General features: G+C 40.0%; 1 protein-coding gene across 12 annotated transcripts in view; it reads right to left on the bottom strand.

Annotated features, from left to right (window-relative positions):
- LOC310880459 (uncharacterized protein) overlaps positions 1 to 20880 on the bottom strand; it is an 80670-nt gene extending 59790 nt beyond the window's left edge. For all 12 annotated transcript variants that reach the window (XR_014571694.1, XR_014571695.1, XR_014571696.1 and 9 more), the window contains exon 1: positions 20729 to 20880. The gene's annotated coding sequence lies outside the window, so the exon portion shown is untranslated. The remainder of the gene's footprint in view (positions 1 to 20728) is intronic.
- Between the last annotated feature and the right edge of the window lie 295 nt (positions 20881 to 21175).

The raw sequence follows: 21175 nt of genomic DNA, 5'->3' as shown, positions 1-21175 counted from the left end.
AAATCCTACCATCTTAAGCTACTTTTTACCCCCAGTTACCACATTTTTCTGATTGTGCATGCATGTATAAAGGCAGCATGGATGCACGCCAAATACGCAGTAGTCAAATTTAGAATTCAGCCTTTCTTTACCATAACTAGTCTTCTCTCAGTGCCTACAGGAAAAGAGGATTTCTACAAAATAGAGAACAAACCCTAAGGCTTCTTGCTTTATTTGTCTCAAACACGTCGGTCAGTTATAAACTCCCACACGTTAGCCACACTAAGTCGTGTTTATCTCCTATGTGATCTTAGATATGCTGGACTATTCCCAACATGGAAGTAGATTCTCAGGTAAATCATGTACATCAGCATATAGATGACTTCAGACCAGCTAAGCTGATATTTATATACATTAATTCAAGTAGAAACTATTTGCTGTTTCTACACAGGGCTAGTTTCTGAAAGTTTCTGACACATTGGGTACAGTAAACACCACCTCTGCTTTGAACTGCACCTATACAAACCATCCTCAGACAGGTCTTAAGCTGGATTAAATCCAAAAGTTCCTACAGATGAAGGGTTGATCTCAGCCTTAGAAACTTTGGTGGTACAATTATTTTTTTTTTTTCAGAAAAGGATATCTTGAAGTCAATATGATCAATATGCATGATTGTTTTGTTAGTTACATACAAGTAGTCACTCCAATGGAAGTCAGTCCAAATCAGAATTTATGGCAAATTAAAAAACAAGAAAACATACATCAATTAAGATGTTTGTTTTTTGTATCCTGAAGTGGCAGAATTCAGAAGTCTAACCATAACAGAGAAATACATACCACAGGAAATACATATATATATACACACAAAGAAACATGAAATACACATATGTATATGAAATACAGCTGTATTTTCCCATCCAGTATTCCAAGGGTATTATAATCAATGATTTACTGTAAATAGAAGACCATTGCTATTTTCCATTCGTGATATAGGCAGCTGTAGTGAACATTATAAAATACTGACTCAGTACATATTTGTTTTCTTTTGACTGCACTGAAAGCTATCTACAGGTGAATATCTCCATCACAAAGAGAGCCTGTCACTGGATTAGGAGCCATCTAAGCCTGAAAAATTAGTCTTTATCAGCCCTATGCACAGGAGTAAGTTTCACACGAGGAAGGCAACATGATTCAACTGCGCAAGGCTGTGTTTTAAGTAAAACGGACAGAAGGCAACATGCCCAAAACCTACAGTGTTCTGCTGCTATATGAGATGGGAGATATTTAGCCAAATACTCTGCTGGCATATATCCATTGACTTGGAGTCAGAGCCGTCAGAGCAGTACAGAATCTGCTGACAATTAACCATATTCACATGCACAGAAATACATTGACATGAATACGTACACGCACAAGCTTATTCCTCACACAGTTCCCACATTAGTTGTCTTGTGGGTACAAAAAGATACATGCTCATATTTTATACAGTACATTTGAAGTCTGAGCTACAAAACATTCCTGCATGTAAACGTATGGGTACATTTCCTCCGAGTGGAGAGGTATGTCAGGAGAATATGATTTCACAGCCAGATCTGTAGCAACCACCCCCGAGATAACCCCAGAGGCAGCTCCATGGCCAGCTGTTCAGAGTTCACAAAGAATTCAGGCAATAAGCCAGAGCCAAGCCCAGATGCTGCTATTGGGAACTTTCCAAAGCTTTACATCTGGATCCTGCTCCTGCCAAATGCCCCATCTGCCTACGAGGTGATAAATTCCACCTCTCAGAGGACAAGTAGCAAGAGAACACAACAGCGAAGGGGAGCACCGACAGCACCAAATCGATAAAAGACAGTTAACATTTGGTTGGAATTTAAGAAAATATTAAACTTCTTTTAATTAAGAAATTTTATCCTTCCACAGAAGGCCAAAAATACTGCTCTTCCATGTCCCCATGGCCTTCAGCTAGCGGGCCACTGAGTAGGAGGACTACTTTGAGTAGCACATGGCAGGAAAGATATCTCATTGCTTTGGGGGGAGGATGTGGGGGGCAGTGTCTCACCACCAGCCCCCTTTCATCTCTTTTTCCTCTCCTCAAGATATTGAGAAAAAAAATCTCAGGTAGACCTGAAGAGTGCAAGAGGATGAAAACTAAGTCCCAACACTGGAGCATCAATATTTGATGCTGCCAAGGGGCAGCGGCATCCTTAAGAAGGAGTGTAGGTTTTAAAAATATAGGCTGTTCTACAGAAGAAATTAATAGTGCTAGAGCAAAAGTGTATTCATTTATGCTCATGAACAGCAGGGAAGACAAAACTGCACAAGAACAAAACGTGCATCTACTAGGCAGGGTAACATCAGATTTTTGCAACTGAGGATAGTTTCATAGCAGCCAAAGAGAAACAATTTGGTCCATGTGAAGTCACAGAGGAGATAAATCTGGAACTGTGCAGTGAGGAGAGATTAAAAAAATACTGTGAAGAGAGTTGTATGTAATTTAAGGTTTCTATTGCACCCCTTTTTGGCACCTGCTCCTTCAAAACTGGCAGTAGCTCAAATCCCTCTGAATTTCATATCATCATCATCTCCTCTCTCACCAAATTGCAGAGAACCCAGCTTAGTGTGGGATCTTTAGTGAAGAGGGCTTGGGGGGGGGGGTCAGGGACACACATAGCATCATATAGCTCAAAGCCTTTGTGGTATCACTATTGTTAAGAGCAATGGTTTGTACATCACTCTAGAAAACTGCAATTGTTTTTCAATAGAGCTGAGTATTTGAGGAAAGCTTACATGGCATCCATGCTTAAAAAGGAATTAAGGGTCAAACAAGAAAACTACAGAGCTGTAATAGAGGCAAAGATCCTAAAGTCAGTGATAAAGCACAGAAGACTATTCAGACAAGCTGCACAGTGAATGGTCCAAGTGGATTTCTAAAGGGGAGGTCATGCTTAGCAAGCTTTTGTGAGCACAATAATGAGAAGCTGTCAGGACTGAAGCTGGAAATAGAATGTAGTTGACTCCATGAATGCTTTTCTATAAAGTATTATAAAACATTAGCATATAAAGATGAGTAAGTAGGGCAATGATCACACAATTCATAGGCAGGAAACCAAACTCAATACTACATCTAAGGCCTGTGATTAGTAATAGATAGGTTCAGTCTGGAAAGGAAAGGTGCAAGTGACTTGTGTCGCAATTTGGCTTTGTGCAGAACCCAATTAACAAAGAGTGCACAGCTACGTACCTGCGTAGCTGGATCTTTCATATCAAACTGCCACTTCTTGCAGGACCAGACATCCATCAAGTTACCCACAGAACCTTTAAGCTTGCAGCTGGATTCACCATACAAGGCACAGGGATGATGGCAGAAGCTCATTTTATGTCCCTTGCCCCATGTTCACCTCAAACTACCATAGAAACAGAAGTACCATGAATACAAAGGACTCCCTTGTGAAAGGAAATGTGCTGCCATAAACACATCTTGGTGTGACTGTTGCTATTGTGATATTAGGTGAAGGTTCACATTCCCAAATACACACCTGGTTATAATCCCACTGAAATTGTGGAACCTGGGACAAACCTGCTACCATCATATTAATGCCAGAAGAGATCACATTTGATAATTTAGAGACACTTTCTGCAACATTTAAGTCATTCAAATTACCTCCAGTCTACTCCCAGTACACTTCAATTTTCTCTTGCATGATAAAAGAACACAACTGCATAGGTCTTGGGACTGTATTTTGAAAGGTAGCTGCATTTACACAAACATCTGTGGCCTGAACTTTCTGTTGCCTAGATGGGGAGAAACGTTTCAGAATGGGATGCAGAGCTGCCAGCATGCTCAGCAGGAAACCACATACACCAGCCCATAAAGCAGTGCTGACAAAACTTAATGAACAGGCATGACTTAATCCTGCACCTCCTGAGGGATTAGGCACACCGTTCTGGATTGCCAGAAGCACTTATGATACCTTGGGTTTCACTACCATGAACCCGCACCACAATTTCGACATCTAAATTGCCCCTCTCAGAAGGAAACTGGTATCAGCCTCAAATCACTGTGGAGGTGGTGGTTGTAGAGAGTCTCCACTAAATATACCAGCTGAGATGATCAGAGCAATAGGAGACTTTTGTCCCAAAAAATTCCACTGCTGCAAAGCCATGGATCAGAATATGCCACATCTTAATGACCATCTGGAATTTCTCTAATACTTTAAACTAATATTCAGCTTTACAATGTTTTGATCTAGAGGAGCAAGACTAGAGAGAGAACTGGACTTTCAGCACAGAATTTTTGCTTTTATTGTTGCTTTTTAGAGGGAATTTATCTGTATTAAATTCCCTCAGGTCCTCTTCATTTGGGGGGACTATCACAGGAAAGTTTTGGTGCCAGATTGACCTGCTCTGTTTTCCAGTGTTGAAAGATAAAGATTTATGCACATTAGTAAAAAGTCAAAATCTCTTTCACAAGAAGGCGGCAGCAGCACAGCGTGTTGCCAAAAGAGCAGAGCTACTTTCTGCCATGGCTGGAATGCATTTCTGTGAAGGACCGAGCACCACTTTGATTTAATGGAAGAGCAGTACTGCATTTCTGTATATCAGCCAGGGTAAGATTAATGCCTTCTGATGTGAGACTACTGCACACCAGAGAGAACTGACTGACAGAAGCATTAACTAATGTTCATAACATGATGGTTTTACAATCAGTATCCTCATATCTTTTTAACCAAGTGCTTCTACAAAGCAGTAGGCAAGAACACATGTCACTTCAATAAGCCTCTAAAACCTAACCTCAAAATCTAGCTGTTTGTGCACAAATATACGTGTTTATGTATACACATTTATTCTCTGCGTGTACTATCTTCTAAGAGGACTGCTTGTAATTACTGGTACAGAAATGCACAAAGTGAGAAGAATTATCACTTTTTTTTTTAAACAGAAAATACAACATTATGGATTTAGGCGTTTTCCAAAGTTTAGAGAGATTTGTGACACTGAAGGTACTCCTCCAAGGACCCTATGGAGTATTTATGTCATTTTCTAACAGGGCACATTTTTAAGTTGGTACAAAAGCCTAGGTCACTGCCAACCAGTAGTCATGTTGATTTACAACATACTCCAATTTGTAAGCCATGTTTGAAGCCCAAATTCCAGTTCTGATTTGTCTTTTACTACAAAACTGAAATTGAGTCATTTTCAGGTTAAAGATAGAAGAAAACAATATGCTTGTAGACTCAGTTCTAAGCAAAAGGAGAGTGAAGAACTATCAAATCAGCATTCTGAAGCATGTGTTGAACTCTGCTGATCTTGAGCCTTCTCATTTATCCATTGATGGTCTGCAAAATTTAAGCATGTGCCCAGCTTCAGCAAGACTAAAATCAAAACTATTTCTACTTTCCCTCATCAACAATGCAGATTAATTCATTAAGAACTAAGCAAAGACCATCAATCTAGTTTCTAAGTAATCAATAACCAAGTCCTACAGGTTAAGATTGACCCAATCTCTATTCTCAGTGGAAAACAATTAGTGGGTCGAGTGCTATTAGAGTATATTGGACCAGTTCTAATAGAGATGTAATGAATAGAATTAAAATGGTTTAATTAACACCTGCATATTAAAAGACATACAGAATAGGCCTGTCCAGAAATCCACAAGAATTGTGATCCCAGTTTGAATCTTCTCTTCAAGCTGCTTTTCAGGAAAAAAAGATAAAAAAAATCCAGTCTCTTGACTCTAGTCTCTGTCCCACTATTTTGCTCTGCAGCTCCCCCCTGCTCAGGGCAGCTTTGGAGGCTTTGCAGAGACATCACCACGAGGAAGTACCCCTCTGCTGTGCCCTCTCATTTCCAAGAGGGCAGTTAAATGAAGCAGAGGTGAAGTTATACAGAAACAGCCAGTCAGATCAGTCTTGCATGACAGCATGCAACCTTGATACAGTTTGGTCTACTATGCAGGCTTTGTGGGGTGTAGTCAATGTTTGAAGAAATATCTTTTTTCCTCTTTCTTTTTTTAATCCTTTCCCCTCTCTATCAATTCATTTAAATAAACAACAACAGTAGATAATCAATAAATTCAGTTGTAATTCTATTTTGTACCCAACGTTTTAGCAACCTGAACCCTGGAGGAGCTGCAAGCCCCAATACAAGCAACGCAAAGTTTTTCTCTCCCCTTTTTCTAACAGAAGCAGGTAAGTATGAAGTAAGAATAAAAGATCTCAAGCCATCAAGCCCACATCTTCGCTCAGCTGATACTGGTCTTGTTTTTTTTTAAGGTGTCATCTCCCCATCTTTGTTCATGTTTTTGTAGGTATGTTCTCTGCATTTTAGGCAGGTGATTCTGTTTTGGAGTTAATTTCTCATTTACATCCAGTTGTCCTCTTTGTTTGAGCATTAATAATAAAAAGAGGTTTAAAAGAAGATTCATTAGGCAGCAATGCATTCATTCTTTTTAAACTGAAAACACTGACACAGCTCGAGTAGTTACCTCATATCTCCAGGTTCCAGCAGACTACATGGCAGGACTGATAACCAGCCTGCAAGTCATTTCTGTGCCTGTGAACATGTTAAATATGGGGTGTTTTTCTCTTCAGTGCAAAAGAATCCTGTTTTTCCTTAAGACTTTGCTGCTGTTGCTTTTACGTTTCACTAAGGGTGGGGAGACAAAATTAACAGATTTCTGTTCACCTTTTTCTCCACAGCCACAGTTCAGAAGTGGCACTGGAGCAGATAATGTGTTTGACCTTGTGGGAGTGGTGGGGGCCTGAGGGCACCATGCTCTCGTGCTCTCTCCCTTTCTTTGGGACCCTGCAAGTGATGGACAGAGGATTACGAAAAGATGAAAAGATTCCTTTTAAGCTGCTGTTGAAATTAACTGATCAGACTCTGTCATCTGTGGGGTCCTGCTCTTCCTTTTCTCGCATTCTCCCTGCTGTGGGAATGAAAAGAGAACAAAAAGAGAACAAAAGTGCCACTCAATTCAACTAAAAGGAGTTCTCTGAAATGGCAAGCTGTTAATGTACATACTAAAGATCATCTCCCATTGTGCTTGTCAACGAGTTTGCCAATCATTTAAGCTAACATTATCTTTCTGCTTTACCTTAAGTCTGTGAGTTGCCATGACAAAACTGAGAAAAAAAATCTTCAGCACTTCTTCATCTAGAGGAAGATAATTGATGACACATTAAACCTGGGTCTTTAAAGGCTAAGTACCAATCCCTGTCCAGCTCAAGTCAGCAAGGTACGGCTACTTGGGAAAAGAGCTCTGCAGAATTCAAACAAAAATCCAGCTGCAAAAGAACAGTTAAGGAAGTCCTCAGAAGCATGTATCAGGGATACTCTGATCAGCAAGCAATACTTGCAATACTACTGCAGTACATGAATCAAAAGACACTAAATAACTCATTTGGACAGGTAGGGAAGGAAAAAAAATCCATAACACAGAACTTATGATGCATCCAGTGCATAAAGAGGTCATACAAGAGGGACAGAGTAGTTCTGTGGTATGAGAAGGAAAAGGAGAAACACTTCAAAACAAGACTGTCAATATTCTTTGTGGGGGCTCTCATCTTTAGGCGAAACTCCTGAAATAATGGATTCCGGTACTTGTATTAGGCATGCACGCAAGACTCAACACATCACCACACATACTAGTTAGACGTTGGCATTGAAAGTCTTTTGGTTGAGTCAGTATTGACTCAGGGAGATGATTATGATAGAAAAGAAGATTCAGGGTGGAAAATAAGTGTGGTTTTCTGCAGGAAGGGGTGCATGGCTGGGGGTAAACGAGAAAACAAACAGCTGACGAGTGAGGTATATCTGTGGAAAAGAGATTCATTGCTACAATTGTTTTTTTCATCTCAAGATAACAATTAGAAATTCATGCTTCCCATGCGAAGGTGCAACCCAGCATAAATTTCATGAGGACTATGCTCAGATCAATATTCATTTAGATTGTAAAAAGATGTCATGGCTTAGAAGGCTCTAAAATTATAACTGCTGTCAATAAGGGAATGCTCATTTGCAGACTCTCATAGATTACGTTACCTGATAACAAATATGTTTGTAAGAGCAATCTAGAATATCTGGGAACTTCTGCTATCTTTATATTAAATTTGGCTTATGTGCAGCAACACTTGAGTGTGTGAACTCAGGTGCACACACATTGGATATGCAAGGGACTTTCAAGCTGAAGGAATTTTAGGACACTGAAAATTTTTTTTCTTCTTCTTCATACGTACATACACTACACTACCAGGACATACGCAGGCACCATAGCCTTGAAAATGCTGGGACACTCTTGTAAGTAAGGCAGAAATTTTCTAGTCAGAGTTACTGGCTCTTTAGAGGAAGCTCTTTACTTTTAATTATCTCTTCTTCCTTTCATCAAGATCGTTAATTGGATGTGTATTTGCAGTGCTATCTGGGACAGGTGTCGTCACATATCTTTGCCCAACTCATTTGATTAATTGCCTTTAAAGCATGCCTCTGGCTAGGGGGCACGTCACCTTTTAGTACAATCCCTGCCAGTCAGCAGTAATTTATTTGTCGTGTGTACATACGCAGCCCTAGCTAAGAAAAGCGCGGTAACATGGATCCTTGATGAGCTCATTCAATTAATTGCTTCAGTGGCAAGCCCCTGGCCAGGACAAATTTGGGTAACTGCGGAGTTAAATGACCCAAGCAAACATTTTTCACATACATACCAAATCCATTTACTGGATTTACCACTCGCCCATTTTCTGTCACCATATACCCCAGTCCTTGCCACTCATTTGAAGGTTAAATGTCACATGTACAATCTTGGCTCCAGCTGCTGATCTCTGAGACACTGCCTGCCCTTTGCCCCACATTCTGAGGCTAAAATATGCTAGATGAAATACATTTGAATATAAGTTGAGCAGTAAACTCAAATCTGATTATATTTCATTAAGTGGAAAATGCCAGCGTTAAGAAGCTAGATGCCGTAAGACTTACACTATGTTGAATTTGTGTTTTGTGGTATTTACCTGAATCCGTTGTTGTTTCATAGTGCTCAGCAAGCTGCACATTACACCGACTATACGATGACAAAGAAATTATACTTGCACACCTGAAAGATTATGTGAAAGTCAGGATGGACAGCGAGAGAGTTGAAGAAGTCCCCAGCTCAATAAGCTGCAGATGTCATTCAGGCCAAGAGAAGCATTAGGTCGGAGTTGCAAGCGTACATCTCTACTGATTGTGATAAAAAGCTTGAAACCATAGCTACAGATGTGACTGATGCCTATGGAATAAGAACCAGGCACACATATGAGGACAAGTATAGTACATGCTGCTGCAAGCTCACAGACAGAATATCGCATGGGATCCCTTCAGCAAAGCCCATTCCTCACAAACTCAATGGGAGATCTACAGTTGTCCTTAACTGCAACAGGACTCCGCCTTAGTCTATTGCTCTTAACTGATTTTACAAAGTCAGAATTGCAACTAGTACACATTACTTTAATTTTCTCCATAATGATGATTAATCACTAAGCTCACCCTCCTTCAGAAGTTACCAAGTAATGAAAAAACATCATGCAAGCAGGATTATAAATGTGTCTGATAAACAATTCAGCCTGACTGCCAGTGATTATGAGTTTGTGACACATTATTTCACTTCAATCTCTACATTACAGTCAGTCAAGATCATCCTAAGTATTAGTGCAAGTAATTTATGGGGCAGGAAGTAACAACATCTCAGAAAAGAGACAATATTGGGAAAGTCCTGCTGGTCAGGCTGCGGTGGCTTGGTGATGTAACACACAGAGGGAGCTGCTGTGTATGAGTCCTTTGTGTGACAGCTCCTGGCATTCCACATCTCATCAGTCACAGGAGCAGGCCTGTCATCCTCAGTCTGACTCCGATAGAAGCTACACGGAGACCAGGTATCCTCCAGGTTCACAAAACTGCACAAAAACTCAAGTATATCCTGATTATTCTTTGGTTAAGTCACCCACACAGTCACGCGTGCACAGCAGATTTATACACCAGTTTAGAAACTGCTGTTCATTCTGGATGCAGGACCACGCTCAGACTAACTACTGCAGTGTAGCTGTATGCATTGGGAATGATACTGTGATTTCTCTGGATATCAGCCACATTTATGGAGCCTTATTTATTGATCTACCAAAGGTTTCTGATACAGTTGACCGCACATTTTTGTTACAGCAATTTAAGCGTGACACAGATTTTACTGTAGCTTGGTTTAGCAGCAATATAATTGGTCACTGGGTATTATGGGGAAGCTGGCATTGCAACAGCACTGCTGTATCTGTGCTGCAAAGAAGGATGTCCTATCCCCCCCACACACACACACACACTGTTGGACTAGCACCTTTTGCAAGTATAGCATATTCACTGGCCACAACTCACATGATTCCCCTGAGAAGTCCGTGATAAACACTGCCACTTGTGTTCTGCAATGGAGAATGTCCACAGATGGTAGCCTGGGCAAACGATGGACGACAGCAGTTTTAAATACCCTCTCTGCTCTTCTGATTCTGAACAACCTCAGGACGCAGGTCTCCAGCATAATCTTTCAGACTTTCCCTGAACATGGCAACATTGTCCAGTAGTTAGAGTTGCTATGTCTCTAACCCTCATCCTGGCAGGTATCTAAGGACAGGGCTAGCACAGGGATGAACAAAATCCCTCTACAACTTGAGTAAGTCATCTTATTCTGAAGGACACCAGTCTACATCAACATGCATGTTTTAAAAGTACACATACAAGCAAAAGAGATAGTCTTTTAGATTAAGATAAAGCGCCCTCGTCACACCTTTAAGCCTATGATGCCACTATCTTAATTAGTATGCATAACAGATTAAACTTGAAGCTCAGCAATATCATGGGATCTCTAAACTGGGTAATTGACTCAGTTTTTCCAACAGAATATAAAGTTGGATTTTGAAAGCTGTACAGCAATTGGCTATAGCTGAAACACAATGGCTCAGATCACTTCCCTCAAAATTCCTTAGCAGAAATGACGAATTGTCCAAAAAGCCCCTTGCTGGAAGGAAGAAGATAGAAAGCATTCCTTCACAAAGCCAAGAGGAAAAAGAGGTGACCTCTTTCATCCCAAAAGATCCTGGAATCTGTAGCACCATTCCTTGATGCAATTTCAGATATGGAAATTTGTAGGAGTTACAATGCTAGTACACATGACCAGATAATTTTAGTATTTTTCCCCTCATTAAAACTGTTGCTTAAATGATTCTGTACCCTCAAAGAAAGTCACTGTGTTTTCCATTCTTTTGTGTCTATTCCATTTCACTCGGGATGATACGTCCATACGTTATGTAAACAGTGAAGCTGACCTCCCTTTTACACATTTTGGTTAAAGATACTGGAATGCATTGCCAACACATTTACACACACACAAAAAAAAGCCTTTATGTCCTATTCCAAATTATATGTACTTACTAAAACAGGATCTGAAAATGGATAGAACTTGAGATCACACATTTATATTAAAATTAATGTTCTCAAGATTAGTCAGAATATTTTTTTTTTTTTAAAGTAAATCATTCATTTACTTGGATCCTTGCTTCACATTAGAGAAGATGATTGTACAGAGATTTTAAATCAATTTTTGAGTCTTTTTCTACTGAGAATTAAGCTTGATGATTAAAGGGACTTTACGTTAATTTCAATAAAATTTTGCTTCCCTTTTCACTTTCTATTTTATCAATTTAGTATGAGAATTTTGCACAGTCTGAGAGCTCAGCTCTTGAGGACTAAGACGACAATTTCTTGGTAGACTGTGTTTTCTCCCTTCTACACTGACTATGATAGAGGACTTTAGCACTGGTCTCTCTCCCCTTTGACACTAACCTGCTGGAAGATTCCTAATGTCCTCCTCCCACCCCACTGTTCTCACTAAATATATTTTGACAAAAGATCAAAAAGGTGAATGACCAGCACATCCCCATGGCTACTGTGGGTTACCCTCATTGCTGCTAAAGAGAACAAATACAAATCACAATCTGAGAGCAAAAGCCAAGAATAACTCACAGGCAGCACCGCTGGTGCCTTTAGAAAGCTTTTCACACAATAATGAAAATCCTAGACACCGCTAGACAACATAAGAGAACAACAAACCAACTGTAAATCTCAGTCTCAAGCTACAGTGACTGGTTATCAGAGTCTGCATTATGATAGCCCTGGAAGCCCCAACCTTAAAAATCACAGAAGAAAGGGCAGGAAAAGACTCCAGGGTCATCAAGCCTATTTCCTACCCCAAGGCAACAGCAACAGGCCTAGCACTGCTAAGCGGTTGTCTTAGCTGGTCAATAACTCTGCACTTTGTACAGGCATAAAGAACAAGTCCCTGCACCAGAACAGTTCATAACTGAGAACAAGACCAGAAGGCAGGCAGAATTCATTCTTCCTGCATTACTAATAGGCAACACAGGGCCCTATCCAAAGTTTTTGCTCAAGAATTTGGAGACAACAGAAAAAGAAAAGCTATCTTTCTTCCAGTCAGATGATAACCCAAAACACAGCCCTATACAACACACCATGCACTCTATGTGTATTCAACAGCCTCCAGCTTCAGTGATGTTCCTGCAAGAGGCTGGCTGGGATCTGGACTCAGTTCATAAGGCACTGCATCTCCAAGTGCTTTACTGAATTTAGTGTAGTTTTAAATGCACAGCAGAGACTGATGAAGCAACATGTAAGCAGACCTTGGAAGTCCCAGGGCAAGACTAGGTAATAAAAGGGGTCCAGAGAACAAAAGCAACAAAGTTCTTCACCCAGCCAGGAGAGGAGAACCGGGAGTAGAGAGATGGGCATCAGCACAGAAGAGTAAAGCAGTTTGGCATTTTACACAGACAGATGAGTTAACAGCCTTTAAAAACCAAGAGCCTCCTTTTCTTCCTAACTGTAACATTGATCAGCTGAGTGATAAAGGGACAGCCCTCTCCAGCCAGTGCCCTTGCTTTCCCCACTCCCTGCTGGTTTCATTGGGAACTCTTCCATAAAGGAACAGTCTCCTACTACATAATTCTCCAATACTCTATCCCAGGGGGGTCATGAGCCCAGCTGGGTCCTCTGTTCCCTATTCTCATGCAATCACTCACAACAAAAATCAAGAGGAGCAGTGATTACTTTTAAGAGAATGGAGGATTTTTGCATTTATTTTCTTGGCAATTTGCTTAAAGATTAGATTTTGCTAATTATAAAAGAAGTATCCACAAACGCCCAAAATTTCACTTTCCTTTCCTAAAAAAAAAAATCCTTTCAATGAAAACAGATGGATTTGCCATCAGCCTTTTTCACTGGAATTTCCATTTTCACCAAGTACACCTAAGAAGTGCTTAAAATTTTATCCAGTTCTAAACACAATACCAACTTTAAAGACAAAATAATGAAGGCCAAGCCAGAGGCCAAATAGCTCAGCACATGGTGAGGGCTGAAAACACACTCCAAGCCTCATGATCCCCACCACAGCATCTTGCTCCTTAGGCACCTCATCCCACTTTGCCCAGTACCTGCATTGAGAAAAGGTACATAAAAATAACAATGAACAGAATGTAGGAGATGTCAGTTAACACCTCAGAGCTGTTGCAAGTCTCTCCCTCATCCTTTTTTATAATGAATTTATGAAGAAAAAAAATGAGAGGCCCACCTTACTGTAGAACATGGAATTTTTCCCCTTAGGAAAATGGGTAGATTTAAAACCCAACACCTAGTGAATTAGCAGGGCCAGAAGCAGGAGCTACTCAGTGACATAAATGGAAGAATTTCAACTTTTAATTCTGAGAAACATAACATTTTCATCTTCCTTAAACATCCCAAGAAAAGTATGCCTAAAAAAGAGAGATTTTAAGTCATTTTTTAAAGGGCTTTACGATCCTGCTGAGCCCTGTGCCTTTGGACTCATGCCAGCACAACTGAAGGATTACTCTGGATTCCAGCCGTTCATTCTTCATCATGCATATTTCAAATTCAGAAAATATACATATTCAGAACAGAACAAGAGGACCATCCCTTCTCTCTTGCAGAATACCCTGGTCTGTCTCACTGTCTGAGGGAACTACCAACCACACAGCAGTACAATGCCATATGCATCAACATACCCTAATACAATTTGTCTCCTCACAATAAAATCTAGAGGATCATATGCTAATCTACTGCTCAGTACTATTCTCCAGTTCTCACATAGGTTATTTTGTAATGGGAAAAAAAGTGGCATAGAGGCTGCATTGTCCTATTTTTTTTTAGGTAAGCAAGGATCCCTGTATTTCTTTCAGCAGTTTGATTATCATGGTTACTGTTCAGTGTGTACTCCTAGGCTTTTTCTGGTAGAAGCATAGGTGAAAAGGCTTGTCTGAGGAATCCACCAAAATCAATCCAGATCAAAAAAAATATTCTCACATACTAACATGACTATTAAATGCACAGAAGCTTGTGGCTTCATAGCAGTTTTGAATGCAGAGATGCTACAAACTCTTTTTTTCCTAATAAAGATCAAAAATCCTTTGTGTTCATCTAGGGTTTTGAGCTGAGCCCAAGCTGAAGCCAATGGTATCTTTTTCATAGTACAGGGTTCTTAAGATGCCTCTGAAGCTTTTATCAGATATTTCAGCACACAGTTATTGAGCACAGGTGCCAAAATACAAGAGTACTTCCATCTCTGTCTGCACTCCTCAATGGAAGAAAACAGGTTCTCTGTTCTGTGCCACTGCTGCCATCCAGAGCCGGTACGAATGGATGTTTTTTGAAAGTCTGACTCCAGCAGTAGGATATCTGCTAGAATTTCATGCTGTAGCATTGCTAGATTTTATTTGCTGCATTTGAAATGCCATCCTTTTTCCCTTCAAACAAATTGACCATTAGAGAACATCCTCTGTGAAAACAGCTCAGAGAATGCTGGCACTTTGAATGTTATGCTGGAGGATGGGAAATTTGTATCTTTTGATGGAACAAAGTCACTGGCTTTACTTTGCTGTCGCTTTTTGTTAAGCATGTGTCCAGCTTCATTTACATGCCTGTCAACATCCCTTTTCCCTTGCTCGGGAACACTGAGGCCGATACCACAGAGCTCACACTGTAAATGGAAACAAGAATGCATCTCTGTATATTTATACACTCGCAGCCCTAATGTCATTGCCAGGGGGCAACCAGAAGGAAAACACCCATGCATTTTAACTATGACAGGCACTTAAAACCAGCTTTTCTGAATGTGGTGCCAGAAATATGCAGATTTAGCTTCCTAAATAACCAAAGCAGTCTTTGCATGCACCAAGAGCTTCTTTTTGTTGTTTAGAAGGATAAAAAGAGGAAAAGATGAATGCATTCAGCAGTAAAATGAAGGATCTATTATTACATGAGTACTATCCACGTCATTTTGTTCTCTTCTATTTTCCTAATAAAGACAGCTTCACAGCAATCCCTCCTTGGTGTAAAACTTCCTGTCAACTAATTTCAGAATGGCAAAGTCAGAGTTTTACAGGTTGGATTTAGTTCCCAAAGAAATCAGAGATGTACATATGACCAGAGCAGACCAGACCTAGGCTCTCACCTTTATAAAATGTCACGGGTACCAGAGGATGGTTACCTGAAGTGGGAAAGAAAAGAAAAAAAAAATCCTTTCAGAGTAACACTGCACCAGGTAGAAAATAGGTAAGGCAAGGACATGGAAAGGATTTAAAAACAACTAAAAAATATCTTTTCATATATGGTATGATGCAGAAAACACTTCTAGAACATGCAAGGGATGCAGGACTGCATATACCAGCCTTACCCCTGTGGTGTTACTGAGGTTACCCAAACCACGAGCTGTTGCCTCACCAGTATCTGCCATACATAGGATGGTCCTTCGGAGTCAGAGCCCAGTTCAACTCCAAATACTCTCAGTAGCACTGTCCTGCAATACTGTTGTGTTAAAATAAACAAGACCATTTAAAGCTAGAAATAAATATAAATAAGACAGGCTGAATTCAGCCCATAATGGCTTCGAAAATACGGTTAGTATTTTTAGACAGCATGGGGGCTGTTGTATCAAACTGCTGAATGCAGTAAAGGCATTCATTCACTTCCACAAAATGCCTGCCTCATGACAGCCTGTCTCAGTCATTTTAGACTTATTTGACAGTATTCTTGATAGAATCAAATTTTTCTAAATTCAGAAATTCAGCAGGGAATCTCGCTTTGTTTGCAACTTTAGAACATTGCCACTTTCTAGACAAGTTACTTACTACTAGAAGCACAATTCCAATTTTTTTTTGTACACCTCACTGTTAATAATAGTGGAAAATGCATCAAGCTTATTTAACAGAAATAATTTTTCATATGCTTTCTAAGGACTGTATTTTGCATTTGAGTGATGATAAATTTAACCAAATCAATCTTATGCTCTGAAGGGGAGTATTTAGTTCAGTATTTTAAACTATGTTGTAGCATTCCCTATATGGGAAATAGCCAGGGCATATCTCTGCACTTGAATCAAGACCAACTCCATTTCATTCAGATGCGTATTACCTTTGAGAAGAAAGGTGTTAGGATGGGATTCAGCAGGTGGCACTGTTACACATAATTTAACAATGGTTTTTTGTTTGTTTTTAAACAAGATAGGTGCACTTTTTGATTTGCATGTGAACTATGCCTTTGTCAGTTTTTCCAGTGAAGTTCCTTTCTGGAGAACAGGAAAGAGAGAAGGACAGCTCTTCCAAACTGCACGGAGGTCCTCTCTCTGCTTTAATCTGTCTCACAGGAGTCAGCAGTTGAAGCAGAGGTTGAGGTTTGCATCGGAAACACGGGCAAACATGACACATCCAACTTTAAGACCATTTCTGCTTCAGGAACAAGGTGTATGTTTAAATAAAGCTCAAATCTCTTTTAAGACAGCCATTACCTGTATTACTCAGCTTTCAGCAGGGCATCGACTTCCAAAACTGTCTGAGAGAGAATGCCTTCAAATTAACATGTTCGCAGAATTCAGTAGCAGTTAAAAAAAAATAAAATGTTGAGGACCTACCTAACCCTTATGTTGACATTATGTTTCTTATGTTGACATGACTTTATTGTACTGAAATTAGCATGTTTCTCTATGTGAGCACCAGCAGGTCTGTTGGGGTAAACAACATAAGAAATTTGGGGCTACTACTTGGACTCTAGCCTTTTCTCTTGCCCTTGTATTTTTTCTGGGTCAACTGCATTCCCGTCCCAATAGATATGAGAATGGATTTCCTTTCAGTATTGGTGCTTCTTGGCTTGGCACCCTCTATCATAACCATCACACCACCAGATCCCCCAGGAGGAGACGCACTGATCTGCATGCAGTTCTGACCAACAAAGAGTAAGGGATTAGGAGAAGCCTTATAACCACAAGGAAAATGAGACATCTACTGCTTTGGCATATCCATCGGTCTCTAGTTTACTCTTTAAGGTTGCCATGAGCCTCCCAGCAACATGCACAGCAGCATATGAATTAGTCTTGAGGATGGAAAGCTGGTCTCTATGTTCCAGCTTTGTTTTCCTAGATTTCTCTCATTCATCCACTCCCACTATCAGTCGTGATAGAATTAGTTACTGAGCTTCTTCCACTCCACCTTCCACTTGTATGCTCTATTCCCAGCATATCTGGATCCGCTACTGACTGCCCAACAAATCTTCCCAGTAATTTTTAAAACATCACCTCAATTATAAAGAACTGTTTCTTTATCACTGTTACAATTACTGCCAGGAATAAGATTTTGAATCTCTGCACAACCAATAATGGTAGATAATGCTTCTGAATGAGATCCAGGATTTTTTTTTCTATCTACTTGCATAAAATTCACCAAACGTGACACACAGTAGTTCCCCCACGCCCAGCCCCACAAGGTGTTCAAACGGAATTGTTCCAGCATCAAAATCTTTGAACTCCTATCCAGGAGGTTGAGCTGAGCAAATAACAGGCAATGCTGCCTAAGCTTTTGAGGGAAAGGCAAGGATGTGGAAGCATCCGGAAAGATTTATGAGAGAGAACAGTCTTGTCTATTTTGAGACAAACCTATGCTAAGATTAAAATAGATGATTACTGAAATTTAAAACAGATGTTTGAACCAGGGAACCACAGATGGGAAGAGTCAGGTGACATCTTTCTACGAAGGCTAATGAAAATCAGGAGGTATAAAAGGAAGATTGCTATCTATTGCAGACACTGAAGTATGGGGTCTCCACGACAGGTATCCTGTGAGAAGAATTTGGGAAAGTTTAAAAAGGAATGAGACTGTTCAATTTTGTTTGGTGTGTATATTAATTTTCATGAAAGAATAAATGGAACTGAGAGGAAAACAGGCCTCTGCATATGAGCTTGAGAGACAGGTCTGCAACCTATATTGGGGACAATTTAGATATAATTTGTTCCTGGATACTAGACAAGGAGACTGCACTTCCAAAGATATGCCTATTGCTGTGAGTTAGCACTTGCCTTTTGAGCTCATGTTCATTCGTAAAGTGAAGCCTTTGGCACCAAGACTAGCACCAATGTTATACATAAGCTGCTTATTTGGGAATGAATTCTCCATCACCAAGATTCCCGTGACCTTCACGGGACATGGCTGATTTCCATGCCTGTGAGTTACTCTGATAGGGAACTAATATATGCAATTTGAAGGCAGTATGTAAGCAAAGGGTGCCAGCAGAGACAACTCAGAGACCAGTATCAGATGGGCTCAAAGAGACTTTTAGTATTGTAGGACATGCTGGACTATTCTCTCAGTAAAACAATACCATCTGCCTTCCCCCTTTAAAAATTAAAATTCAAATGAAAGCATAATTCTGACTGTTTCAGCCTTTATCAAACTCAACTGTTCAGCACAGCATTAAATAGTATGAAATAAGGACTCTTGGAGGACTGTGCATACTGCATGAAAGCATTCATTAAGTCTAAGTTATGGTTACTTCTGCTGTCAAGTCAACAATGCACAATCAGTGGTGGCTAAAATTTTAGCCTGATGTGTTAGACTAACAAATAGCTTTCAAGCCTGTATAAATCCTGTTTCCTGCTAATGAGGACAAATTATATGTCACCATGGGATTAATTTCTTTCTTTGCACTAAACAAAAAAAAAAAAGAAGAAGAAACTTCTTGCAGATACAACTTTGTAAAACTTATCATGATTTTTGCTAGAAACAGCACTTCTGTTTACAGCTCGGTGCTCTGGTTCAGCATAAGATCACAGAGATAGGAAAAGGGAATGACTAGAAATTTTGGATTGAAACACATCCAGATTTTCAAAAGGAAGAATAAAAAATTCATGCTTATGCATGATCCTGCAAATGCTCCATGTTGTCACAAAGATATGGATTCACATGAAGATGAAGCATCTCTGAAGCTCAGGGTGCATTGAATCTAGACACAGATTTAACAACCAGGATCATCACTAGTTAGGATAGTCATCTTACAGTAGCACAGACTATCAGCTTGAGCTATTAGGTTTTATTGAATACTCCTCCTAAAGTTCATAGGCTGCTCTTTGCTGGCTTGACAAATGCCAACTCAGTCATTCAAATCAGCACTGCAAAACAACGTCCCTGTCTTATTTCTCTTACTGCACCATCACCTGATCTGCTTTCTATCAGGTGCAAAACCTTGTTTCTCCCACTGGACACCCATGGTGTCTGTAATAATGCTACTGATGCCTGTCCAGTCAGCAACACTGGTTCCCATCACCTCAGAATGTATTTTTTTATTTCCACCCTCACAGTCCCATGCAGCTCAGAAATTCCCAGCAATAAGCCCACCTTCCCTTTACTGTGACACATACAAAGCATTTAACAACGAGCAGCCCACTAACACAATCTGATGGCTGTCTGTCACACTAACCAAGGCTGTCTTGTTAATCTTGGGTGCTCCCCATCTGCCTGCACCCATTGTATTCCTACTACCTTCCATACTATTTCCTTCACATTTCAATTCCTACCACTGTAGGACTCTGGCCCAGTATGGACATACTTAGGTGTTACTATAGCGTAACAACATGTCATTACATACACTACTTTGCCATTAACATTAGTTACAAGAAGAAAAAATTCTCTGTGCTCCAGTGAAAGAGCAGACTACAGAATTAGCCATAGATACACAAAAGAATCAACTGAAACAGAACTACATGGCAAAGCTGTATTAACAGATCCTAGATGCAAATTAAAATTTAACACATATCCCACGACGGCAGTGATACAGCTTTCGATTTTTCTAATATGTTTATACAATCACTTTAATACCACCTATGTTATTAACGTAACATATTTATATTGCACTCTGTGCCTTGCAGGCAGGATTGCTAGCAGTAAGAGCTAAATTTCCACACATTTTAAAAGTTTATCTAGAAAGTATTAGGCATACGGTATTTAGAGTAGGAATTGGCCATAACACCACTGGTCACATCACCACAAATTACACAAAGAGCATATAACTCTTCACAGAGGAGGAATTTCATGCATCAGGAACAAAATGTGAATCACACCAGCATTCTGCAACTAGCATGCTTCCTGAAGACCACTAAAACAAAAAAAAATACATGGTTTGCAGTCCAGACCATACAGTTGGATCAAGGCAAAGCCGCCCACGCTTCTGCAAAGCTGTACTCTTCTGGGGGGTCAAGAGCCTCAAAGACCAAGCTCTACATGTGAGTTGCAAGGTGCATGAGTTGACTTATGTAGAAAAAAAAGGTTGCTTTTCTGCATACAAGATGGTAAGGCTTGTCAAGAAGAAAAATAAAATGAAATGATAGTCCTACCTTAACCTTATGTTGCACCAGAATCAATGTGAAAGCTTGCCTAAAACAACCCAACAATAACTTCAGACTTTGCCCTCTCATACAAACACCTCTTTCTAAATTGGAGAACAGCTGAAGGCTTTAAGTTGATAAATGGAGTTTAACCTCTGATCTTAAGCCCACATGCGCCTGGGAGGTGTCTTTTTAAGTACTTAAGTGGAAACATCTGTCAATCGGAGTGAATTACAGAATGTGATTGCAAAGGATTACATATTTCTAGGCAAGAGAAGTCACGAATTACTTGATAGCTTGTGTTATAGAAGATTAATTCATGTGGGTTTTTTTAGGTGAAAAGACCGAAATCTTTGGGTTACTGCAAGAGGTTACATTTCTCCCTTAAAGTGGAATTAACCAGTTTGAGTCAGCTCTAGTAAGGAAGTTGATATAGTTATCTAGAAAGGGCTCTAT

The sequence above is a fragment of the Anser anser genome, assembly GCF_964211835.1.
Source record: "Anser anser genome assembly, chromosome: 12".
Lineage (NCBI taxonomy): Eukaryota > Metazoa > Chordata > Aves > Anseriformes > Anatidae > Anser > Anser anser.
Note: the sequence above shows the minus strand (reverse complement) of the source record. Positions and strands in the feature narration are given on the sequence as shown.